This window comes from Moschus berezovskii, chromosome 9 (assembly GCF_049115385.1).
Source record: "Moschus berezovskii isolate FMDL1 chromosome 9, NW_MosBer_1.0, whole genome shotgun sequence".
NCBI classification, from domain to species: domain Eukaryota; kingdom Metazoa; phylum Chordata; class Mammalia; order Artiodactyla; family Moschidae; genus Moschus; species Moschus berezovskii.
The window spans coordinates 35,901,224-35,923,700 of NC_142468.1; the positions used below are offsets into that span (position 1 = coordinate 35,901,224).

Below are 22,477 nucleotides of genomic sequence, written 5' to 3' on the forward strand. Positions count from 1 at the left end.
AGGCCTCCTCAGACAGCCATTTCGCTCTTTTGCATTTCTTTTCCATGGGGATGGTCTTGGTCCCTGTCTCCTGTACAATGTCACGAACCTCCGTCCAGAGTTCATCAGGCACTCTATCAGTCAGATCTAGTCCCTTAAATCTATTCCTCACTTCCACTGTATAATCATAAGGGATTTGATTTAGGTCATACCTGAATGGTCTAGTGGTTTTCCCTACTTTCTTCAATTTAAGTCTGAATTTCGCAATAAGGAGTTCATGATCTGAGCCACAGTCAGCTCCTGGTCTTGTTTTCGCTAACTGTATACAGCTTCTCCATCTTTGGCTGCAAAGAATATAATCAATCTGATTTCGGTGTTGACCACCTGGTGATGTCCATGTGTAGAGTCTTCTCTTGTGTTGTTGGAAGAGGGTGTTTGCTATGACCAGTGCATTCTCTTGACAAAACTCTATTAGCCTTTGCCCTGCTTCATTCCGTGCTCCAAGGCCAAATTTGCCAGTTACTCCAGGTGTTTCTTGACTTCCTACTTTTGCATTCCAGTCCCCTATAATGAAAAGGACATCTTTTTTGGGTGTTAGTTCTGAAAGGTCTTATAGGTCTTCATAGAACCGTTCAACTTCGGCTTCTTCAGCGTTACTGGTTGGGGCATAGGCCTGGATTACTGTAATATTGAATGGTTTGCCTTGGAAACGAACAGAAATCATTCTGTCATTTTTAAGATTGCATCCAAGTACTGCATTTCAGACTCTTTTGTTGACCATGATGGCTACTCCATTTCTTCTAAGGGATTCCTGCCCACAGTAGTAGATATAATGGTCATCCGAGTTAAATTCACCCATTCCAGTCCATTTTAATTCACTGATTCCTAGAATGTCTATGTTCACTCTTGCCATCTCCTGTTTGACCACTTCCAATTTGCCTTGATTCATGGACCTAACATTCCAGGTTCCTATGCAATATTGCTCTTTACAGCACCGGACCTTGCTTCTATCACCAGTCACATCCACAACTGGGTATTGGTTTTGCTTTTGCTCCATCCCTTCATTCCTTCTAGAGTTAATTCTCCACTGAGCTCCAGTAGCATACTGGGCACCTACCGACCTGGGGAATTCCTCATTCAGTATCCTATCATTTTGCCCTTTGATACTGTTCATGTGGTTCTCAAGGCAAGTATACTGAAGTGGTTTGCCATTCCCTTCTCCAGTGGACCACATTCGGCTGTGGTCCATGTGATCAGATCGACTAGTTTCCTGTGATTATGATTTCAGTGTGTCTGCCCTCTGATGCCCCCTCGCAATACCTACCGTCTTATTTGGGTTTCTCTTACCTTGGTCGTGGAAAATCTCTTCACAGCCACTCCAGCAAAGTGCAGCCGCTGTACCTTACCTTGGACAAGGGGGAGCTCCTCAAGGCCGCCCCTCCTGACCTTGAACGCGGAGTAGCTCCTCTCGGCCCTCCTGCGCCCGTGCAGCCACCGCCTGTTGGACGTGGGGTAGCTCCTCTCGGCTCTTGAGAAACCTGTATGCAGGTCAGGAAGCAACAGTTAGAACCGTACATGGAACAACAGACTGGTTCCAAATAGGAAAAGGGGTACGTCAAGGTTGTATATTGTCACCTTGCTTATTTAACTTCTATGCAGAGTACATCATGAGGAACGCTGGGCTGGAAGAAGCACAAGCTGGAATCAAGATTGCTGGGAGAAATATCAATAACCTCAGATATGCAGATGACACTACCCTTATGGCAGAAAGTGAAGAGGAACTCAAAAGCCTCTTGATGAAAGTGAAAGAGGAGAGTGAAAAGGTTGGCTTGAAGCTCAACATTCAGAAAACAAAGATCATGGCATCTGGTCCCATCACTTCATGGGAAATAGATGGAAAAACAGTGGAAACAGTGTCAGACTTTATTTTTTTGGGCTCCAAAATCACTGCAGATGCTGATTGCAGCCATGAAATTAAAAGACGCTTGCTCCTTGGAAGGAAAGTTATGACCAACCTTGATAGTATATTAAAAAGCAGAGACATTACTTTGCCAACCAAGGTCCGTCTAGTCAAGGCTGTGGTTTTTCCCGTGGTCATGTATGGATGTGAGAGTTGGACTGTGAAGAAAGCTGATCGCCGAAGAATCAATGCTTTTGAACTGTGGTGTTGGAGAAGACTCTTGAGAGTCCCTTATACTGCAAGGAGATCCAACCAGTCCATTCTAAAGGAGATCAATCCTGGATGTTCATTGGAGGGACTGATGCTAAAGCTGAAACTGCAATACTTTGGCCACCTCATGCGACGAGTTGACTCACTGGAAAAGATTCTGATGCTGGGAAAGGTTGGGGGCGGGAGGAGAAGGGGACGACGGAGAATGAGATGGCTGGATGGCATCACCGACTCTGTGGACATGAGTTTGAGTGTACTCCAGGAGTTGGTGATGGACAGGGAGGCCTGGCGTGCTGTGATTCATGGGGTCACGGAGAGTCGAACACAACTGAGCGACTGAACTGAACTGAACTGATTCTTAAGTAATCTTTTAAAACTTTGAACAGAGTTACAGATTTTACCATTTGTTATAAACTGGTATATATAATTTAACCAGAACCAAAAGAAAATTAGTATTGTGTAAATTCTGAAGCACTTTCAACATGTTGTAGGAATAATGTGCACTTTCTTGAGTTTTACACATTCATAAGTGAATGGTCTGTATCTCGTGCCTTTGTTGGTTTTCTGTGAGCTGTAGTTTCTGGGAAGTGAGCAGCTCTCATTCCTGTAACTCTTGTAATCCAGTCATTCGTGTGCCTCCTTCATGAGGATTCAGTGAGGCTGTGGTGCTGTTATCCCTCTGATAGGAACTCTAACTTGGTGTAAAGCCCCAGAGGTCTGTTACTTATTTTTATTTTATATTGTACTATATTTTATTTACAGTATTGTGTTTGTTTCAGGTGTATAGCAAAGTGATACAGTCATATATATATATATGAATTAACAAAAGCATTTCCCGTCTTTTGATAGGGTGCTCATGGTTTATAACATAAATGGCATTATTTTGAGAGAGGGATAACTTAGGTATGGCATTGGGTTTTTTTTCTTTTTGCAGCTTGAGGCAGTTGTAAAATAACTTAATGTAGCTTTTTACAACTGTGTATTCTATAGTATTTTTTCATTTGGTGAAATCTTAACTGTTAATGTTTTTGGCATTGTGCTTTGTACCATTTATTAAATAAAATAAAAGAAAAAAATAAAATAAAATCAGAGTCAAAAGCCTTACTGCAAACTGTTCTTGAAAAACCACCATAGCTACTCAATTGACTTATCAGACAGCCAACAAAAATGAACTTGAGCTGATGGTTGTATCCATCGCAATAAGTGAGGCAAGAAACAAGAACCAGATTTTCAAAATGAAGTCAAAAGCTTCAAAAGCAAAAAGGAGATCGAAACCAAAAATTAAAAATTAAAAGCTGTTACATTAAACACAGAAAAAATACTTGGCTATACTTACGTGAATTACAAAAATAAATAAAGGAAGTGGCATACAATGGTTTATACACATTGTTTAACACACATCTTGCAACTAAAAAAATCAAGTTCCAGAGAGGAAACACATACCAAGTGAAGTTTTTATCATCAAAGCCCAAAGAAGGCTCATTAGAATAATGTCTCTAGACACAAGGATCAAAGAAAGAATCCACAAAGAAGCAAGGTTTAGGGAACTCTTTATATCATCAACATGAATATATCAGAGGAAACATGAGAAAAAAGATGAACATGACAGCGATAACCCACTGAGGAATGTGACATAATGGAGAAAATTTGGCTGTCAATGCTCAAAGTATTTGTTATAGTGAAATTGAGAGAGAAAAGAAAGAAAAACAAAACACCTAATGGCAAGACTAAACAAAGCAGAATGCAGATGAACACATGACTATATTCTGGTTTGTATGCTACCTCTAGGGCTTCCAGCTTAAATTGTACAAAACCTCTTGAATAAAGATCTTTTTACTGAGGCCAACCTCGCTGCATCGTCCAGAACTGTTCACCACATGATAGGCCAATAAATCGAGATGAGCTGTTGCGGCAAAGAACAGCAACTTTATTTGTAAAGCCAGCAGACTGAGAAGATGATGGACTAGTGTCCCAAAGAACCATCTTTCCTGGGTTAGAATTCTAGCTTTTATACTAAAAAGGGAGAGAATGTGGTTGGGTTTGCAAACTGCTTGGGGTCAGAATCCTTTGTTCTCTCTGCTGTCCACATAGGTCAGATCATGATCTTCTTGTAAACCCAGGACAAGACAAATGTTATTCTCTGATCTGCAGCTGAATGGAAAAGTGTTACATCTTTAAAGGTCAGAGCCTTGAGAATGGGCTATCCTGAATACTTCAGGCTATAGGCAACATTCTTAACTTGTAGCAAAAGCAATAGGATACAAAGGTTAAAGAAAAAGAAATAGATCAAAAATGGAGTCAGATTTGTTCTTCCCTACTGCAGTCTTGATTCAGACACATGATATTTTCATCATAGTTGAGAGTTTATGAACATTCTTTCAAATGTTCTGTGAGCTATCAAGCATTTGCTGACACACTATAGATAGCCCAAAAGACAATCTTTTAAAAAGGTGATTTAACTTTTCTTAAAATTTAAACTGAAAAGCCCCACTCATAACACTTTGATTCAGAAAACATAATGGTATCCAAAGGTAAACCAGTAGTTTCATTAGGAGAATTTGTTTGAGAATTTTAAATGCTAAGACTAGAATAGTAGCTCTTTAGACCAGTGCTGCTCAAACTACCTGTGATGAAGGACCAGGTTTTTTCCCAATCTACTGCAGACCGATTTTTTGGGTTGTTTTGTTTTGTTTGGCCATGCCGTGAGTAGCTTGTAGGATCTCAGCACCTCGCCCAAGGATTCAACCCAGGTCATAGCAGCAAAAGCACAGTAATCCTAACCAATAGAGCACCAGGGAATTTCCCTGGACCAATGCTTTTGTAAAACACAGTAAAAATGAATGACTGTACTAGGAAAATGAATTTTTTAAAAAAGACATGCTAATCATGAGAGAAACATTAGACAAATCTTAATTAAGGGGCATTCTACAATATAACTGACCATTTCTCCTCAAAATTGTCAAGGCCATCAGAAAGAAGCCAAGAGGAGCCTAAGGTATCGTGACAACTAAATGTAATGCAGTGTTCTGGGTAAGATTCTAGAATAGAAAAGGACACTAAGAAAAAACTAAGGAAATCTGAATAAAGTATAGACTTTAATAATAATAATAATGCCTCAATGTTGGTTCATTAATTATAACAAAAATTACTCTGAAACCTCTAAATGCTATAGAAGGTTTCTAAATTCCTAGTCTTGGTTTCAGAACTTATCTCATTATAAGCTGATAATAAATAGCTCATGGACTGGTGCTTGCCCATGAACCACAATTTGAGTGGCACTGGTCTAGGCCAGTGCTTCCCAAATACCATGGTGAAGTTTTCACTGGGTACACAGCCAATAAGAAAAAAAGGATAATGAATTGAGTTTTCCATAAAGCTAATTTAATCTGATATAAAGGACCATCAATTTAATTTGATATGAAGGACCATTCTATATTCTGAGATTATCTTTCTACATATTTAGGGGTATGTGTGTGTGTGTGTGTGTGTGTGAAACAATGGAGAGAGTTGATGGTAGCTGTCTTTGTTTGGATGCTTTTGCCTACAGATTATTGAACAGTGGCTGAAACAATAAAGACACTTATCATTTTTCATACAAGAATCCTGTACTGAAAGGAATTCCAAGGAAAGTCAAGTGCTGTGATTCCAGCAAGATTTCTTTCATCCTTGCACTGTGCCATCTGGTGCATGTTGGCTTGTCCCCCTTAAGCTGGCTTTCTTCATGGTCCCAAGATGGCTGCAGTGGCTCCGGTTGTCCCATAAAGACAGCAATGTCCAAAAAAGCAAGGCTGCCAGTGGTGATTTACCATGACACTACGGAAGCTTAAGCTTTAGAACCCTTCACTTTTACAGGCTTCTTGCAAGGTCCTGAAAAGGACCCTAGCAATCATTCACCTGGTCATGTATTTTTGTAAACTGAAAAAGCAAGATAATTTTATACCTTTTTTCTTAAAAAGGGCCCCCAAACTGTACAAGGTTCAAGCTCCATAACCTGGATCTTACCCTGAAGAGCACTTTTTCTTCATGTATCTCTCTTTTTAAGAATAAGAAAAACTTTCCCCAGAACTCCTGCATTATATATATCTCATTGACTAAAACTAAGTCAAGGCTCACTCCTAAACAAATCATTGGCAAAGGGATGGGACTGCCTGATTGGCTTATCCTAATCAAGATTCACTACTTGAAGAGGAGTTCAATCATCCTGAATTTCCTGGCTACTACATACATGAACAAAATTGGGATTCTAAAAACAAGGAAGAGCATGAGATTTTAATATGCTACCAATGGTGTCTTTCACAGAGAGGACTTTTCTCCCTTAATTGTATTTGCAAAACTAAAAGTTGGTGACCCCCTATTGGGTCCCCTGATGAAAAACAAAAACTTTACTGGATCATGAATTTTGTTTTTTTTTTTAGAAACAGTTTATTTTCCATCAACCAAATTTCCATTTGGAAGCTTGTAGAGGTCCTACAAGTGTGTGGAAGAACAGCTTACAACCACTCAGCGGGGGTTCCTACCCATTCTGTGGCCTGAGCGGCGGGAGCTGCAGACCAGTCTTCAGTGGAAGGCTGAGCACGCCAGTCTTCAGTGGGAACTGCTGAATGGGCACGGAAGGCACCTGCACACCTTCGGACCAGTCTGCCACCTCAGGCTGAGCAGCAGCGAACTCTGGAGCTGGAGCGGTCCATTCACCCTGAAATTCCTCCCTGGTCACAGCCTTCTCAGCTGTTGCCTGCTCTTCCTTTTCAATCTCTTCAGGATCTCTGTAGAAGTAGAGGTCCGGCATGACCTCCCACGGGTATTCTCGGGAGATGGCGCCACGCATGCGCAGAACTTCCCGGGCGAGCATCCACATCAGACCCACCGAGTGTGCTCCCCTTTTAGGATCTCAGAGCAGGATACATGAACTGAGAAAACAGAAAAGTCAAGTACTGCCTGAAGAGTTAGGAATACTAAAGAGAGAGGAAAAAAAGGCCATTTTTTAAATGTTTTCACCTCTCCTTAAATAAGCTCTCATTCCTTAAAACCATACTTTTGTAGCAAGTATTACTATCCAACCCTACTCATTGGGCCAGAGACCCTTGTGGTGTTAGCGAAAAACTTGCTGCTCGTGTCGCACACTACCTACACTTGTGAGTTCATGGCCGGCGGCCTCAACTCCAGACTCTAACAATGTGCAGTGGATCATGAAATTTAAAAAGCTGGGAACTTGCAGGCAGATCAATGAAGAGAATGAACATAATTAATAACTTTTAATGACTTAGGCTTGACTCACTTAGACTGCGTTATTTATTGAACAGTTCTCTCTGGAGAAACCTGCAGGAGAGAAGGGTAATAAGATAGAACAGGAGTAAAAGCTAAGCAAAGCCATAGTTTCAGCTGGAGTCTAGTTTCACATTGATCCCATGGGGAGCCTTGGAATGTGTCTTGCATCACAGAGTTACTGCCTCCTCAAGAAAACAAGGAGCTGTGTTCCACACATCTGTAAGTTACTGGTTGGCTGAGGGGAAGTGGCTAACAACCTCCCAGCCAACTCTTGATGAGCTGGTTCTCTCTGGACTAGAGCAATTCTCTGGGGAAAGGTGCAGCTATGAATGGTTTGCCACCAACATGCTCAGCAGCTGAGGGATGGATTGGACAACCTAGTAAAGGGATTTGGGTGTGGCTCCATCAATGTCTAAAATATTCCCTTCCATCGAGTAGTTTTATGGTTATGTATTTCAGAGGAAAAAGTGAAAGAACAGTTTTGTTCACATAAATACATAGTATACAGAATAGGCTGGACTTGAGCTATAATCATAAAGCAACTGAATTTTGTCTTTCACTATCCCTTCAAATTTATTAGATGGAAATGGTTCATCCTTTACCTCTAAATGAACTCAAGCAGTCTCATGACTTTTCTGATCCCTTTTAGGAAACAAAAATCCTTACCATGACTTGACATAAGCAAACCGACTTTAGCTGAAGTAGAATGTCTAGGCTCCTATGCCCACCTCTTATCCTGCTTGCTAACCATGGTTCCTGACCCCTTAGGCAGCGAGAGGAGTGAGCAAAAGGAAGAGGTGAGGAAGACAGGAAATGGCTGACTTGAAATGGCCTTGAAGTCTTTGCCCTGGCAAATGTTTACAGCTTGGCTGTTTCCTTTTGTGGGTAACTTCCATGGTTGCTTCCGGAGAAGGCAATGGCAAGCCACTCCAGTACTCTTGCCTAGAAAATCCCATGGATGGAGGAGCCTGGTAGGCTGCAGTCCGTGGGGTTGCTAAGGGTCCGACGCGACTGAGCAACTTCACTTTCACTTTCACACATTGGAGAAGGAAATGGCAACCCACTCCAGTGTTCTTGCCTGGAGAATCCCAGGGACGGGGGTGCCTGGTGGACTTCTGTCTATGGGGTCACACAGAGTCGGACACGACTGAAGTGACTTAGCAGCAGCACTCCATGGTTGCTTCAGAAACATCCCAATCAGAAATCTTTTATTTATAGCTTCCTTGACCTAAGCAATCATATCTTAAATCTGTCTGGGCTGTCTGTCTTACTCCTTCTATGGCCCATAATAATTTCTTCAGAGTTTCTGTTAGGCCATCATCACCCTTCAGGAAACCCTATCAGACTGTATATATGGGTAGGTATCCTCACCAGTCTCTCAAATCTGGGTCTTAGGGAACATTTAGGAAGTCTTGGCCCCATTCAATTTTATTTGCTTGTCAGCAGCTAGTCAGCCCACTCCCATCCTTTAAGTTCCTGGAACCGAGCCTGTTTCACTAGGCTTGAGTGAGGAGCATCCACCCACCAGCTCTATTCTTTGATGGCAGTTGGGGAATCCATATCACAGCTCTCGCCAATCCTTTCTCCCTCACCCCATCTATGCTCTCGGTGTGGGTGAAGGATTTAAGAGCCAATTAACACTGAGTGACTTTCACTTGCACTTAACTCTATGCAGTTCAGTTCAGTTCAGTTGCTCAGTTGTGTCCGGCTCTTTGCGATGCCATGGACTGCAGCACGCCAGGCCTCCCCGTCCATCACCAACTCCCAGAGCTTGCGCAAATTCGTTTTCATCCAGTTGGTGATGCCATCCATCCTCTGTCATCCCCTTCTCCTCCTGCCCTCAATCTTTCCCAGCAACAGGGTCTTTTCCAAGGAGTCAGTTCTTTGCATCAGGGGGCCAAACTATTGGAGCTTTAGCTTCAGCATCAGTCCTTCCATTGAATATTCAGGACTGATCTCCTTTAGAATTGACTGGTTTGATCTCCTTGCAGTCCAAGGGACTCTTAAGAGTTTTCTCTAACACCACAGTTCAAAAGCATCAATTCTTCGGCACTCAGCTTTCTTTATGGTTCAACTCTCACATCCATACATGACCACTGGAAAAACCATAGCCTTGACTAGATGGACCTTTGTCCACAAAATAATGTCTCTGCTTTTTAATATGCTGTCTAGGTTGGTCATAGCTTTTCTTCCAAGGAGCAAGCGTCTTTTAATTTCATGGCTGCAGTCACCATCTGCAGTGATTTTGGAGCCCAAGAAATAAAGTCTGTCACTGTTTCTATTATTTCCTCATCTATTTGCCATGAAGTGATGGGACCAGATGCTGTGATTTTCATTTTTTGAATGTTGAGTTTTAAGCCAACTTTTCTATTATTTAAATGAATCAAAATTGGGAATTCCCTGATGGTCCAGTGGTTAGGACTCCATGGTTTCACTGCAAAGGGCGTGGGTTTGATCTCTGGTCAGAGAACTAATATCTCACAAACTAAGTGGCACAGCCAAAAAAGTAAAAATTAAGAAATAAATTAAAAAAAAAAAAAAGAAATAAATTAATCAAAATTACAAAAAATTAAAAATTCAGTCATGGTACTTATAAGTCAAGGGCTCAATAGCCACATGTGGTTAGAGGTTACCACACAGGAAACACAGATACAGAACATTTCCATCATTGTAGAAGGTTCTATTAATTCTTTGATTTTTGAACATCTACTTTAAAGTCTTTGCATGGTGTTCTGGAATTTTGGTATCTGAAATACCATACCTTAAAGCCTCAAACAAAGCCTAATAAACTGTTCCACATACATTTAAAAATGTGAGATGCCTTAATATAACTAAATAGGATTTTCCCATGAATTTCATCTCATGTATAGTAATCATTACATTCTTAAAGTTGTAAAAATCTTACAATGACTACTTCAATCACTTTGCTTCAGCTTACATTCATTGACCTAACAGAAGCAGAAGATATTAAGAAGAGGTGGAAAGAATACACAGAAGAACTATACAAAAAAGATCTTCACGACCAAGATAGTCACGATAACGTGATCACTGACCTAGAGCCAGACATCTTGGAATATGAAGTCAAGTGGGCCTTAGAAAGCATCACTATGAACAAAGCTAGAGGAGGTGATGGAATTCCAGTTGAGCTATTTCAAGTCTTGAAAGATGATGCTGTGAAAGTGCTGCACTCAATATGCCAGCAAACTGGGAAAACTCAGCAGTGGCCACAGGACTGGAAAAGGTCAGTCTTCATTCCAATCCCAAAGAAAGGCAATTCCAAAGAATGTTCAAACTACCGCACAATTGCACTCATCTCACACGCTAGTAAAGTCATGCTCAAAATTTTCCAAGCCAGGCTTCAGCAATATGTGAACCGTGAACTCCCAGATGTTCAAGCAGGTTTTAGAAAGGGCAGAGGCACCAGAGATCAAATTGCCAACATCCGCTGGATCATGGAGAAAGCAAGAGAGTTCCAGAAAAACATCTATTTCTGCTTCATTGACTATGCCAAAGCCTTTGATTGTGTGGATCACAATAAACTGTGGAAAATTCTGAAAGAGATGGGAATACCAGACCACCTGACCTGCCTCTTGAGAAACCTGTATGCAGGTCAGGAAACAACAGTCAGAACTGTACATGGAACAACAAACTGGTTCCAAATAGGAAAAGGAGTACATCAAGGTTGTATATTGTCACCCTGCTTATTTAACTTATATGAGGTGTACATCATGAGGAACGCTGGGCTGGAAGAAGCACAAGCTGGAATCAAGATTGCTGGGAGAAATATCAATAACCTCAGATATGGAGATGACACCACCCTTATGGCAGAAAGTGAAGAGGAACTCAAAAGCCTCTTGATGAAAGTGAAAGAGGAGAGTGAAAAGGTTGGCTTGAAGCTCAACATTCAGAAAACGAAGATCATGGCATCTGGTCCCATCACTTCATGGGAAATAGATGGAAAAACAGTGGAAACAGTGTCAGACTTTATTTTTGGGGGCTCCAAAATCACTGTGGATGCTGATTGCAGCCAGGAAATTAAAAGACGCTTACTCCTTGGAAGGAAAGTTATGACCAACCTAGATAGTATATTAAAAAGCAGAGACATTACTTTGCCAACCAAGGTCTGTCTAGTCAAGGCTGTGGTTTTTCCAGTGGTCATGTATGGATGTGAGAGTTGGACTGTGAAGAAAGCTGATCGCCGAAGAATTGATGCTTTTGAACTGTGGTGCTGGAGAAGACTCTTGAGAGTCCCTTGGACTGCAAGGAGATCCAACCAGTCCATTATTAAAGGAGATCAGTCCTGGGTGTTCATTGGAGGGACTGATGCTAAAGCTGAAACTCCAATACTTTGGCCACCTCATGCGACGAGTTGACTCACTGGAAAAGACTCTGATGCTGGGAAAGGTTGGGGGCAGGAGGAGAAGGGGACGACAGAGAATGAGGTGGCTGGATGGCATCACCGACTCTATGGACGTGAGTTTGAGTGAACTCTGGGAGTTGGTGATGGACAGGGAGGCCTGGCGTGCTGTGATTCATGGGGTCACAGAGAGTCGGACATGACTGAGCGACTGAACTGATTTGAACTGAATTTATCTTAGAGAACATATTCGAATATCATTTAGTAAAGTTTATATTTGTTGAATTTTCACTTTTGAAATTACCCTTTGTTATATTTTATGTCCAATGCAGCAATAATTTAAATATGGGTCATTGAGGTAGTACCTTGGTGGCCTAGCGGCTAGGACTGTGCTTTCACTGCTGTGGCCCTGGTTCAGTCCCTGTTTGGGGAACTAAGATCCTGCAAACCACTCAGTGCAGTCAAATAAATAAATAAAATAGTTCATCGAAGTATAAATATAGTAATGAAAATAATAATGTAAACACTGTAATTGAGAAAAACCACATAAAAAGTGACTAGAAATCTAGAACAAATATACAATGTATACTGATTTCCTATAAGTAACAAAAGATGAAAAATACAGACAAGAAATATGATTAATCTTTGAAGTTGAATGATAGTTATTAATTTATTCTCTAGTTCTCAGCAATGTTGTCTGCTTCAAAATGTTGCCAAATAGTACCATGAACCCTTTGTGTAATATTCTAACAAAGCATCATGACCACTCAGATGAACCCAATCATCTGTTCTATTTCAAAACAAACAGAAAATAAATAATATTCTCCAATATGAAAACAGTAAAATTTGCTGCTGGATCAAAACAATGCCTATCATTCATTCTTATGAACCTTATTAAAAGTAATACTACTTTGCAAGTAAAGTGCATGTCATGGCATCGCTGAACAATAGTTGCAAAGCAAATGATAAGAATCATATTCAGAGAGAAGACAGAAAAAGCTATTGGCAAATTCCTTAATGAATGACCCTATTGTAGAAGCTAATAACAAAGGCACACGTGGTAGCGGAGTAGTTACTATCCTTTGTGCGTACTAGTGATTCTCATCACTGATGAGAATCAGGGTAGAAATCAGACCTTGGCACATCATGATATAATATGTGGGTGAGAAGTTCTAGATGAGTTTTTTGTTCTCCTTATCCCTGAAGTGTTAGTCGCTCAGCTGTGTTCAACTCTATGCAACCCCATGAACTGTAGCCCGCTGGGCTCCTCTGTCCATGGAATTTTCCAGGCGAGAATACTGGAGTGGGTTGCCATTTCATACTCCAGGGGATCTCCCTGACCCAAGGTTCGAAGCCGGGTCTTATGCTAGTGGAATTTTTTATTGTTACAAATCATAACAACTTAATGTGCATACTCAAACCTGTAATTTTCATATTCTTACTTAACTTTTTTTATAACACCAAAAACATTTTATATTGGTTGATAGCCAATTAACAACGTTGTGGTAGTTTCAGGTGAACAACATAGGGACTCAGCCACACATATAAATGTATCCATACTCCCCCAGATCTCTCTCTCTTGCAGGCTGGCACATAAAATTGAACACAGTTTCATGTGCTATACAATAGGACTTTGTTGGTTATCCATGTTAAATGTAGCAGTGTGTCCATGACCTTCCAAGATCTTGAAGATCATGATTTTCATTATTGAAATGAAAATTAATTTTCATTAATTTTTAATTAATAAATTAAATTAATTTATATTATTATAAATAAAATCAATAAATTGATTCATTTATTATATAACTAATATAATAAATTAAAATATTAAAATAAACATTATAAAATCTAATAAATCAAATTATTTACTATATAATTAATATAAAATTTAAATTAATGTATTTTGCTATTGCTAATTTATTATAATTAATAAACACATTAATTTTTAAATTAATAAATAACATTTGAATGAAAAAAACTCTACCTTCCAGTACGGGTAACCTGGTTTCCATCCCTAGGGGAGCTAAGATTTCACATGCCTTGGGGCAATTAAGCCTGCCTGCTTGCCACAAACAACTACAGAGAAGCCCGTGGGTCACAATGAAGGATCCTGCATGCTTCAATGAAGATCCTGCGTGCCACAGCTAAGAGCTGACACAGCCAAATAAATATTTTTTAAAATAAAAAATAAACAACTGACAAAATAAAAAAGAATAGTAGGCAGTTATACAAACACCCTGTTGGTTCTGTTTCTCTGGAAAACGTTGATTAACACAAGCACCTTTCTGATTTCTGGGAAAGTAAACTCCCATACCCAGCATATGGTATTTGTCCAGGTCCAGAAGTGACCTGAGGTGCCAGAACACCCAGGTATAGAGTGGTTGGCCTGGATGCAGGATCACAGCAAGGGGAACAACCCAGCCCTCCCAGTGAGAGGCTGATCAGACCCAGGGAGCAGAGCCACGTGGGCCCGAAGGAAGCTGGGTGGCTTTGACTGAGCGACTTCATTTTCACTTTTCACTTTCATGCATTAGAGAAGGAAATGGCAACCCACTCCAGTGTTCTTGCCTGGAGAATCCCAGGGACGGGGGAGCCTGGTGGGCTGCTGTCTATGGGGTCGCACAGAGTCGGACAAGACTGAAGCAACTTAGCAGCAGCAGCAGCAGGATAGAATAAGTAGCTACAGGTTCAGAACGTGGAATCCAAAGAAATCTAAGGAGCATAAACTGTATCTGAAGTTGACCCGAAGTTGACTTCAAGCACCTATTATCTGGACTTTTAATGTTGAAGGTAAAACATCAGGATATCTTCAGAAAACTGCATTGTGTACAACTGACGCAATCACTAACACCTTAAATTTTCCCTAACTCCAGATGATTCTTCAGACATCTAGGAGATAAATCAATGATGTATTATTCAGCTTATTTTAAATCACATTCAAAAACTGCAACAGCACAGCCTCTGGGCAAGTCCCAAGGATGAATCAAGTTACCCATTATGACATTGGCTTGACAAAAATTGCATACAATCTTTAAAAATCTGAAATGATCATCATAAATTTTGAATATCACTTTTTACTAGTGAGCAATCTTTTAAAATTTTCACTAAAATTTCAGTTCACAAGTATGCCAAACACTGATAAGGGGTCCAATGAGGCTGAATGTGAAAGTCGCTCAGTCGTGTCCAACTCTTTGCATCTCCATGGATTGTAGCCCACCAGGCTCCTCTGTCCATGGAATTCTCCTAGCCAGAATACTGGAGCCATTCCCTCCTCCAGGGGACCTTCCCAACCCTGGATCAAATCCAGATCTCCCACCTTGCAGGCAAATTCTTTACTATGTGAGCCACTAAGTAAGCCCAATGAAGCTGAAAGTATGAGAAAAAGTACCTTCTTCATATCTGTGAAAAAATCACACAGAAACTTGTATCATCTGCCCTTCTGAGTTATAAGATTTAAATATTAACTCACTGTTGAGTGTCCTGAAAGCAAGAGACATTGCCATACTAATAGCTAAGATATTTCATAAGGCCTTGACAATGGCTCCCAGGAAGGCTACAAGTACATTAAAGGCAATTAGAGATACAAGCTATTATAGCCATCATGTTCCCAGTTGATGCTTCCAGAAATCAGATCTCACAGGGTATTTAAATATTAAAATCTAAAAACATGCTCTTGGGACTTCCCTGGCAGTCCAGTGGTTAAAAATCCATACTTTCATGACTTTTCTGGCGGTCCAGTGGTTAAGACTTCATCTTCCAATGCAGGGAGTACAGGTTCAATCCCTGGTTGGAGAGCTAAGATCCCACATGCCTGGTGGACAAAAGACCAAAGCATAAAACAGAGGCAATATTGTAACAGGTTCAATAAAGACTTTAAAAATGGTCCACATCAAAAAAACAAAAAGAAGAAGAATCACACTTCCACTGAAGGGCACACAGGTTTGATCCCTGGTCTGCATGGCAAAAATCCTGTATGCCATATGATGTGGCCAAAAATAAAATAAAAATAAAGATAAAAATAAAAACTTGCCCTTCCCCCAAATGAATAACGTCAATAGATAATCAATGGATATTAGAATAAACAGGTTGAAGATCTCTTTACCCATATAACACATAGAAAATTGGCTTTGGGAATGGAGATGATGATAACAATGATAAGCAGCATGCAGTGAGTGTTTACTGAGTTCTAAGCTTTACGCTAAGCACTTACTTTCATTCTAACCTTATTATTACTATTTCAGACTTAGTCTGTTTGTGCTGCTTAAACAAACAAAAAAAACAAACATAGAATGGGTCGCTTATAAACAACGAAAATTTAGTTCTCATAGTTCTGAAGGCTGGAAGTCTGGGATAAGGGGGCCAGTATGCTGAGTTTTCGGAGAAGGCAATGGCAAGCCACTCCAGTACTCTTGCCTAGAAAATCCCGTGGATGGAGGAGCCAGGTAGGCTGCAGTCCATGGGGTCGCTAAGGGTCGGACACGACTGAGCGACTTCACTTTCACACATTGGAGAAGGAAATGGCAACCCACTCCAGTGTTCTTGCCTGGAGAATCCCAGGGACAGGGGACCCTGGTGGGCTTCTGTCTATGGGGTCACACACAGTCGGACACGACTGAAGTGACGCAGCAGCAGCAGCATGCTGAGTTTTGGTGAAAGTCCTGTCTGGTGGTGGACCTCTAGTTACATCCCTAACTGCAGAGAGAAGATGCAACCTCTCTCATGATTCGTGGAAGCACACTAATCCTATTCATGGGGACTCCATCCTCATGATCTCATGTAATCCTGACTACCTCCCAATACTATCATGCTGGGGTATAAGGGTAGGGGTAGCGTTTTAACATATGGCTCTTAGGGGGACACAAACATTCAGTCCTGCAAGGTAGGACTGTTCCCAGTTAACAGATGAGAAAACTGAGCAGAAGAAATATTGAATAAATTGCCCTTGGACTTGTTAGTTTTATAGGTCCAAATAGAATGTGTCTTACTCCAAACCCATACCTTTAGCATAATGCTGAACAGGAAAGATTCTATGGACTGCTGGAAATCAAGAGCTTCTAGAAGAGGCTGGAACTCATGCGTCCACTAGAAATAAAAGATAAGCCCAGGGAATGGAGAAAATAGACAAGACAACTCTCTGCCTATAGATATTGCAACATTATGCTCTCAGAGATTTCTGGCAAGTTCCCACCTCTCACAAGGATGATCACTTTTATTAATATGTTGTTTAGTTGCTCAGTCATGCCCAACTCTTTGCAACCCCATGGACTGTAGCCCGCCAGGCTCCTCTGTCCATGGGATTTCCCAGGTGAGAATACTAAAGTGGGTTGCCCTTTCCGTCTCCAGGAGATCTTCCCAACCCAGGGACTGAACCTGTGTCTCCTGCATTGGCAGGTGGATTCTTTACCACTGAACCACCTAGAAAGCCCCTCTATTAACATAGATGAATAAGAAAACTTAAAACAGGATTCTATTGGACTCTAACTGAGGTAAGTTCAATTATGTAAACTGAATCAGATAGAGGTTACAATTAACCCGAGTTACTCTGAACTGCTGAAATAATTAACAGAAGAGTTAACAAAATACTTTGCTGATTTTTCTACTAGTTATTGCAACCTTCTGAAATTAACAATTTAATAAATCCCATAGGATGAATAAATGTTCTTGTTTATTCAATTCTCTAGAAGGTTTGCATCAACTATTTATTAGAACTTGTCCTCAAAACTATCTGGAGCAGTTGTTTTCTTGAGGAGAATCCCCCTTGAAATTACCAATTCCATGTGTTTAAAGGAGAACTCAGGGTTGGGTTTGAATTTTTTAAGTTAATCTTGATTAATTACTTTTTTAAAACTAGGTATTTGCTCATTTATATTTACTTAAAAATGAGTTTTTCTCATAATTTCTTCCTAATCTCTGCTATCCCTTGTGTTACGTCCGTTATTCCCAGAAGAGTGCTTTTGTGCCCTTTCTCTTTTTTAAACTAAGTCTCCAGAGATACGTTAATGTTATTACTCATTTCAAAGAATCAATTTTTTGCTTTTTGATTCTTTTTTACCTTTTTTTCCATTCATTAATTCCTACTTTATTAGTTCCATACTTCTACTACTCCTTGGGTTTATTGTTACTTTAATAACTTTTAAATTAGCCACCTAGTTCATTAATTTTCAGTCTTTGGCTTTTCTAAATTATCCATTTAAGATTATGTTTCCCTATATGCATTGCTATAGCTAAATCTTCATATTTTTTATTTGTTACATTTGTTTTTATTTTTCAGTTCTGTGTATTTTGAATTTTCTATTATGAGTTCCTTTTTTACCTGTGAATAATTTAGCAGTTTATTTTAAGATTTGCTGGCATAAAAGATTTTCATGGTCATTTTTTACAAACTCATTTGAATTTTAACTGCATTGTAGTCAGAAATTGTGGTTCCAATTTTTCAAAATGTATTGATACAAACTCTGGACTATTAGTCAATTTTCATAACATTCTGTATGGCATTAAAAAATGTACATTCTCTAGTTGTTTTATGGGATCCTATATATGTTCATTAGACCAAGTTTGTTAATTGTGTTATTCAAAATTTATCTATCTTTACTGATATTTTCTGTTCTGGAGGACAGCAGAACAATGTTTGGAGAGTTCTACAAGAAAGGGTGACCTAAAAATTTATATTAAAAAAGAATTTATATTCACAAATTTGCTCTTCATAAAATAAAGCAGAGGACAAATATTCTCCAGCATGAAAGAGCTCAAATGAAATAACGATGAGTTCTTATTGAAAAAGAAGACAATGCAAAATTCTCTGATAACAAAATGCAGCCATGCAAGAATGGGTAGAATCAAAACAAAAGATTTTAGAAAAGAAAAGAGCCCTGGTGAGTATTGACTATGGTGACAGACCACCCGGGCTGGAATCAAATCTCTCTGTGACCTTGAACAAGTCATTTAAGCTCGCTGTACCTAAGTCTCCTCACTGTAAAACGTAGACAAGAGATGAACTGAAGTCTTAAGATTTTCTAAGACTTCATTTGGCTTATATACGAAATGAAATTAGAACACGGCCTAGTAAAGAAAATGCTGTGAGCTGTATATGTGAAGATAGTATTTCATCTCAGAAAATAAGGCTCAACAGCTATGACGGCTGTTACTACAAATCAGAATACGAGGAACCTCACAGAATCACCAAGAAGGCTGCAGAGCAAACTTCATAGCTAAGAACTTCCAAAATAATGTTTTAAGGTGGATCTAGGGAATTCCCTGGCTGTCCAGTGTTTAGGACTCAGTGTTCTCACTGCCAAGGGCCTGTGTTTGATTCCTGGTCAGGGATATAAAATCCTACAAGCCAAAGAATGTGGCCAAAAAAAAAAAAGGACTGGTCTAGTGAGGACAGGCCTATTGCCACTACCAAGCTGCCAAGAACTGGAAGGGGCAGTTTGTGACCCCAACACCCCTGGAACCACTGGACACTGGAGTCTATCACTAGTAGTGCCGCCCCTGGAGCTCCTGAAATTTGATCTTGCTGAAATGGCAACCCACTCCAGTACTCTTGCCTGGAGAATCCCATGGACGGAGGAGCCTGGTGTGCTGCAGTCCATGGGGTTGCTGGGAGTCAGACGAGACTGAGCGACTTCCCTTTCACTTTTCACTTTCATGCATTGGAGAAGGAAATGGCAACCCACTCCAGTATTCTTGCCTGGAGGATCCCAAAGACAGAGGAGCCTGTTGGGCTGCCGTCTATGGGGTCGCACAGAGTTGTACACAACTGACACGACTTAGCAGCAGCAGCAGTGGCCACCAGAGAGTGCACACGATGGGTGAGTCTTGATCACATGCCATATCCAAGGTGCAAGGGAAACTGGGAAGTGAGTAGCAGTACTTTCAGCTTTGTAGGCCCAGGTGGGTTCTGTCTGCTACCCAGATTCATGTGAAAGAGAATTTCCCAAGCGTAACACAGGACTCAGATGCTGGGCAACCTTAATGAATGACCTATCTCCTCTGCAGTAAACTAAGTCCACATAGGGCATGAGTTCTATACACAGAATGCCTAGGGGCAAATGCTCTGTAACTGTGGCCAAGTTAATTAAACTGTAGGAGCCTTCATTTAATCTGTAAATGGAGATAATAATAGTACCATTCTCACAGTGCTGTCCTAAAGATTAAATGACTTAGCTACTGAACAGCAACATTCAGTTCAGTTCAGTTCAGCCACTCAGTCATGACCAACTTTTTGCGACCCCATAAATTAACAGCACGCCAGGCCTCCCTGTCCATCACCAACTCCCGAAGTTCACTCAAACTCATGTCCATCGAGTCGGTGATGCCATCCAGCCATCTCATTCTCTGTCGTCCCCTTCTCCTCCCGCCCCCAATCCTTCCCAGCATCAGAGTCTTTTCCAGTGAACAGCAACATTAAATAAGTTAATTCAGTTCAGTTCAGTTCAGTTCAGTCGCTCAGTCGTGTCCGACTCTCCGTGACCCCATGAATCACAGCACGCCAGGCCTCCCTGTCCATCACCAACTCCCGGAGTACACTCAAACTCATGTCCACAGAGTCGGTGATGCCATCCAGCCATCTCATTCTCCGTCGTCCCCTTCTCCTCCCGCCCCCAACCTTTCCCAGCATCAGAGTCTTTTCCAGTGAGTCAACTCGTCGCATGAGGTGGCCAAAGTATTGCAGTTTCAGCTTTAGCATCAGTCCCTCCAATGAACATCCAGGATTGATCTCCTTTAGAATGGACTGGTTGGATCTCCTTGCAGTATAAGGGACTCTCAAGAGTCTTCTCCAACACCACAGTTCAAAAGCATCGATTCTTCGGCGATCAGCTTTCTTCACAGTCCAACTCTCACATCCATACATGACCACGGGAAAAACCATTGCCTTGACTAGACGGACCTTGGTTGGCAAAGTAATGTCTCTGCTTTTTAATATACTATCTAGGTTGGTCATAACTTTCCTTCCAAGGAGCAAGCGTCTTTTAATTTCATGGCTGCAATCAGCATCTGCAGTGATTTTGGAGCCCAAAAAAATAAAGTCTGACACTGTTTCCACTGTTTTTCCATCTATTTCCCATGAAGGGATGGGACCAGATGCCATGATCTTTGTTTTCTGAATGTTGAGCTTCAAGCCAACCTTTTCACTCTCCTCTTTCACTTTCATCAAGAGGCTTTTGAGTTCCGCTGGGCCAAAAATCCTTCCTTCAAAGGGGTCTACCGGGCTTATCTCTGATTTTCACAGGCAGCAACTTCATTTCTTCTTAGGAGCCAGGCACAATCACCCCATCAACATCATGAACCTCTCTTTTTATGTCTGTTCAGCCAATGGCATGTGGAAACCTTACTTCTGATCCATTAGAACCATAATTGCATCTGCTTGTGGAAGCATTCCTCCCCCTGAGCATGACAAAGCACAGAACTTTGAAGATGGACAACGAAAATTTTGCAGCTAGGTCACTGAGTGGAATGCTCTGAGGTGCCTCCTCCACCTCCTCTGTCATTTGCAGCATAGAGCTGAAAATATTGTAGTTTTAGGAAAACAGATTGACCTTGTTATGTTAAAAATGGGCTTCTAAAAAAAATCTAAATGTAAGTCAAATTGTGGCAAACTGAATTGAATTTAAATGCATTTGAGGAACTCACAGTGTAAAGGAAATAGTTCAGCAAAATTATTTTTATTAATCAAATAGTCACTCTTTCATCCCCTAACTCACTTTTCCCACTTGCGCTCAATCTCCAGCAAATTAAAATATTTTATCAATTAACATGTTTGACATTGAGTTTCAAAAGTAATACACACCTGTACTGTTAACTACAATTTAATATCCCATAATGTTTCCTGGCAATACTGGTTTCTTGTTCCTAACAAGGCACCTAGGGCTTATGAAATTACCCCAGCAGGAGGTAATGGAAAAATGAATATAAAACCTTTTTGTTAGTGAATGAGAAAGTTAAATAAATGCCCCTATGAAAGGGTACTAAGCACTTAGTTTCATTAAGAAAACTGCTCAATAGCCTAAAGAGTTAAGGGGAGATTTTGTGCATGACTACTGCTCATCACCACAGAAGGTAGAATGTTTCTAAGATTTAGGAATCAGATAAGTAAATATTTTTAAATCTTTATGATTTTATTTTAATTTCAGTATGCTGTGGTTCTTAATAGATGCCTTAAATTTCTCTTAATTTTACCAAGACTTTATAGTTTTGCTTTTGCAGTGTTCTGTAGTATTGTGGAGAAGGCAATGGCAACCCACTCCAGTACTCTTGCCTGGAAAATCCCATGGACAGAGGAGCCTGGTGGGCTGCAGTCCATGGGGTCGCGAAGAGTCGGACACGACTGAGCGACTTCACTTTCACTTTCCACTTTCATGCATTGGAGAAGGAAATGGCAACCCACTCCAGTACTCTTGCCTGGAGAACCCCAGGGATAGCAGAGCCTGGTGGGCTGCCATCTATGGGGTCACACAGAGTTGGACACGACTGAAGTGACTTAGCAGCAGCAGCAGCAGTAGTATTGTTTATTAACTCACACTTTCTGTCTGTCAGACCAAGAGGATATAAAATACTGTCCTTCCTCCCAAGGAGCTCACAATCTCATGGGTATGCAGAAAAGTAAATTAAAAGTTATGCTGGTGCCTTAATAAAGGTATGCACAAGATTGCCTGAAAGAGAGCCACCAAGGGCAGTCAGGAAAAATGGCACCTGGACATGTCACT

General features: G+C 40.7%; 1 non-coding gene across 1 annotated transcript; it reads right to left on the reverse strand.

The window, feature by feature from the left end:
• Positions 1-7,181: 7,181 nt before the first annotated feature.
• On the reverse strand, positions 7,182-7,330 carry LOC129563622 (small nucleolar RNA SNORA62/SNORA6 family). The gene has a single exon (XR_008687366.2). It is a non-coding gene; the product is annotated as a small nucleolar RNA SNORA62/SNORA6 family (small nucleolar RNA).
• Positions 7,331-22,477: the final 15,147 nt, after the last annotated feature.